The sequence below is a fragment of the Topomyia yanbarensis genome, chromosome 2 (genome assembly GCF_030247195.1).
Source record: "Topomyia yanbarensis strain Yona2022 chromosome 2, ASM3024719v1, whole genome shotgun sequence".
In the NCBI taxonomy this organism is placed as follows: Eukaryota; Metazoa; Arthropoda; class Insecta; order Diptera; family Culicidae; genus Topomyia; species Topomyia yanbarensis.
Window position 1 is genome coordinate 248,360,753 of NC_080671.1, and position 4,765 is coordinate 248,365,517.

At 33.5% G+C, this 4,765-nt stretch overlaps 1 pseudogene; it reads right to left on the reverse strand.

Annotated features, from left to right (window-relative positions):
- Positions 1-377: 377 nt before the first annotated feature.
- LOC131683052 (uncharacterized) lies at positions 378-1,468 on the reverse strand (annotated as a pseudogene).
- Positions 1,469-4,765: the final 3,297 nt, after the last annotated feature.

Below are 4,765 nucleotides of genomic sequence, written 5' to 3' on the forward strand. Positions count from 1 at the left end.
GAAGGATTCCCCGCGGGTCCGAAGAATACCATCCGTCAATCCGACCTACTAGACTGAGGCGCTGATTGGTTTCGCTGATCTCCCGTTTGTCTGAAAGTTGCAAGTTTTGCTCTTCTCTCCCGGTCACCATCTACGCCTTCTCTCCCCTGTTCTTGATACCACTGCTTCTACACCGATTTTGGAAATAAGCCCCCCTCTGAATATCTTGACCAAGCATAAGTCTCCGGTAAAAAAGTTTAAATTTGTATTCCATATTCCTAGTTTTAAGATAGTTGTAATTTTTTTTAGCATCAAAGTGTTTATTTATCAAAGAATTTGCTGAATTTAAATTATTATGTAAATATTTTAAGTTTGCAACAAATAATATTATCTGTATATGTTGTTTTAAACCATAAAAACCGGTTCATTATTAATAAGAAAAATCCTTTTTTTAACTCAGTTCAATTCATGAAAACAATAACAAAATGTGCCATCATCAACTTAATATTGCGGTAGTTTCAAGCTGATTGCTCTTCCAAATCTGGATGTTATTTTCTTCAAAACATTCTCCGGTTTGGAAGCATCAATACTTTTACCTTTAGTAATCTTTTTCTTGAGTTGGCGTTTCAAAATAAGTTTTTTGATTGGGCGTTTGCGATGCCCAACTGGTTGAGGAGGACGTTAATCGATTACCAGACCGTGTTCATCCTCGGTACTGACAGCTTCATCTGTGTCCTCGTGGCTAAGGAGCTTATTGACAGAATTCTCAATAACTGGCAACTTCACAATTGGATTGACCAGACCTTCAATTGTCTTCATCTCGTCATCTGATAATGGATTTGGTGTATTTGGAGGAGCGATGGTCTGCATATAGTAGTACTCTTTTGGCGTCGGTGTCGTAGCTCGATCCTGAATGACCACTTCTGGATGGATAGTATTTATATGGCTGCGCACTGCGTCAGTCGATTCGAACAGTCCAAAACAGACTTCACAAACCGGTTTCAGATGCATCTTCATGTGAGTAATCATGCTGAGACGAGTGTGCATTGTAGATCGGCATTCCTGACAAAGAAACCTCGCTTTTCGTTTAAATTCATCTTATTCTGGATAATGTTGTATGATATATTTGACATTTCGAGAGATTGCACAATCTTTTCCGGGCCAACGCTCTCAATTTCGTTAAACGGAACAATATCACCTGCAGATAGCGAAGAAATATCATTGGAATCCGCTTCGGAGACGAAGCTGAAGTTGGTGAAACTTTCCGCATCGCTATTACGACTATCCGCCACTGCTATCCGACGGTTCCAAATAACAAATGGGTTGGGTTCTTCCGCTTCGTTGGCCACAGTAGCGATGGCGGCCAACTTCTTGTTGGCAGGCATGTTTCACTCGATTACAAGACAAAAACAATTGTACAACCCCAAGGTTGCTTTGTTTTTCGCTGATTGTCGCAATTTTATTGGAAATTTGATTCAGCTAACCAGTAATCAAAAGGTGGAAAACGTTTCAATCATTCGGAAAAAAAACTGCTTGATTGATCGTTCGTTAAACGCGCTAACAAAGCTTACATTACATACAATAATTTTACCTCTTTGTTAAAATTATTGTCCCCCATCTTGTAAATAGAATTGTATCCCTAGTTTTAAAACACCTGTGAAAATTTTCATAAATTTTTGTTCCCCCTTTTGTGTACCAAACCATATTGTTAGTTTTAAGATAACTGTAAATATTTCCTAAAAAACTATTACTATTGAATTCCTTGCTTTTAAATTTTTCATAAAAAAATCTTTTGCCCCCTCTCTTGTATATAGAATCTTATTTCTAGCCTTAAGATAGCTGTAAAGTTTTTCTCTTTTATAAATAAATATTTCAACATTGTAACCTCCTAGTTTTAAAATATTCAAAATGTAAAAACAAAAGAATTTGGCACCGCCAAGCTAACGCATTTGTGCCTATCAAATAAACGAAATGAATAAAAAAAAAGTTTGCTATGTGAAACATGGTCAAACGCTTTGGCAAAGTCAAGTAACAGAAGAATTGCAACTCCGCGTTTATCAATCACTTGCGAAATATCATCATGCACCTTCATCAATGCGGTTTCAGTGCTGTGGAATTTTCTGAAGCCGGATTGAAAGGGATGTAGAAAATTCATTTCGTTAATGAAACAAGAAATTTGTTCTTTAAGAAGTTTTTCAAAAACTTTACACAAGCTAATAGGTCGAAGATTAGATAAACAAGCGAGATTGCCTTTGTTCTTGATGGGAATTACTTTTACACATTTCCATATGCGGGGAAACATTGATGATTTTATAATTGAATTAAACAAATGTCGTATATATGGCATTGCATGTGGCAGGATTAATTTAATGTATTGTATGGGAATATTATCCAGCCCGACCGCATTAGAACTAATCGAGAATATGGCGTTCATAATTTCATAGTCTTGGATAAGCCTAAAATGGAAACCATTGTTATTTGTAGGGAAGGTAGGAATCGAAGAGTTGTAAAAATTGGAAAATTGGAAGAAAAGTACTCATTGATATCGTTTGCAGAATGATCAAAGTTATTTTGAACCGCTCCTTTTTTAGAAATACCGAATTTTTTAATGTTGTTCCAAAGTTCCTTACTAGGAATTTCCACATTAAAATTACGTCTGTCAAAATCAATTTTAGACTTTTTAATAAGTTCATTTGTTTTATTCCTGAGGCGTTTATAATGGACATGATCTTGTACACTTTTGGTGTACTTCCAATTTCTATAGTTAAGGGAAGAAAATATCAAGTCATGTTTTGATATTCCGGACAGAGATACTTGTCCAAATCTAAGGACTGCGTTAGGGGAATCCGTTATAAAAAGATCGAGCAAGGAACAGCCAGTTCGGTGAAAAAACGTAGGTTCATCATTGATACACGTGTAGGACATGTTCGATAAAGCATTCTTAAAATATTGCGATTTACCAGTGTGTTTCAGCAGGTCTGTGTTGAAGTCACCCAGGAAAAATGTGGAATTGTACTTCACAGTATATTCATCGAAATGATGTAGCAGTGTTTCAGAGCCATCAACATTCGGAGGTAGTAGACCCCTACAAGAATCTTGTCAATACCGCACTGGATCTCCAGCAGCAGAAATTCTGGTACAGAACGAGTGAAATCTGTTTGTGTGGATTTCCGCACAATCCGACTTATTAGCTTATTTTGCACATATATGCATACTCCGCCCCCACGTCGAATCACAGAACAGCATCAATGGAAATTTCATTTATCGTAGCACAAAAGAATACTAGCAGCGCGATAACATTAGCGCAGAAGCAATAGAGACAGCATCCGTAGTAGTAACAATAGCAGCAACAACAGCAACAGCACCAACAGCAGTCCGTTCCATCATCAAGTGTGAATGATTGTAGCACAACGCAGCACAAACTGTCAGCAACAATTACTTTTAGGAGGGAACATTCATGGAAAACTTGAGGATCGGATACAAAGAACAATAAAAAAACCGATTTAATCCACCTAGCAGTGAGATGAGACATTTCTTACACACTACACTACACTGCAAACAGTTTCTAGTCTTGCACGAATAAAATCTCGAATAAACTGAATAAATTATAGAAATCAACAAAACGATCGAAATAAAAAAGTAAAGCAAAAAATGAAAAAATAGGTTTTTAAATTCGCAAAATAAGTAGAAAAATTGATGTAAATCAAAATTATAACATACACGAATCAAATTAAATTAGGTTAAATAAAAATTAAAATTATATTTAGAAATAGTTATTCGATTAATAGAATAAATTGGCACATACTAACAAATTGAATGAAATAAAACGAATGACTGAACATGAAATGTATAAAATTGAAGATATGAATAAAATGAATCAAATGAATCACACGAATCAAATGAATCAAATGAATCAAATGAATCAAATGAATCAAATGAATCAAGTGAATCAAATGAATCAAATGAATCAAATGAATCAAATAAATCATATGAATCGAATGAATCACATGAATCACGTGAATCAAATAAATCAAATTAATCAAATGAATCAAATGAATTAAATGAATTAAATTGATTTAATTCATCCAGTGAATATTCAAATTAATGAAATGGATCAAATGAATAAAAAGAATGGATGAACAAAATGAATAAAGTAAAAATTAAATGAAATGCATGAATAAAACAAACGAATCAAATTAAAAAAAAGAAGTTAAAGTGATAAAATGAATGAAAAGAAGAAAATGAGCAGAATTAAATGCATTGATTAAAATGAAAAATTGAACAATGGTAAAAGGTTATAAATTTATATAAAGATTGGATGAAATGATAAAAACTGAAAAAGTAGTCAGATTATTAAAATGAAGAAACTGAACAAAATCAATAAACTGGAAAAAATGAATGAAATGCATACAATGAAAACAATGAATAAAATAAGTTAAATGAGTTATGAGTAAAATGCACAAAAAGAATAAACTGATCAGAGTGAATCCAAAGAATGAAACGAATGAAATAAGTAAAATTAACGCAGATGAACAAAACGAATAAAAAGATGCGGAATTAAATAATTAATTAAAATGAAATGGTCATATATTTGAAGCTAAAAATATTTTTGAATAAAGAAAATGAATAAACCGGATTGTACGAATTTGAGAACCATTGCATCAGAAAGTTTTGAAATGTTTTTGAAAATCCCATCTTCTGAGAAAAGGCTAATAAATATGCAATGGACTTTCTAGGGCTTCCATCTTTTTTTGGTTTTATTCTTTTTGTTTTCATGCTTCTTTAC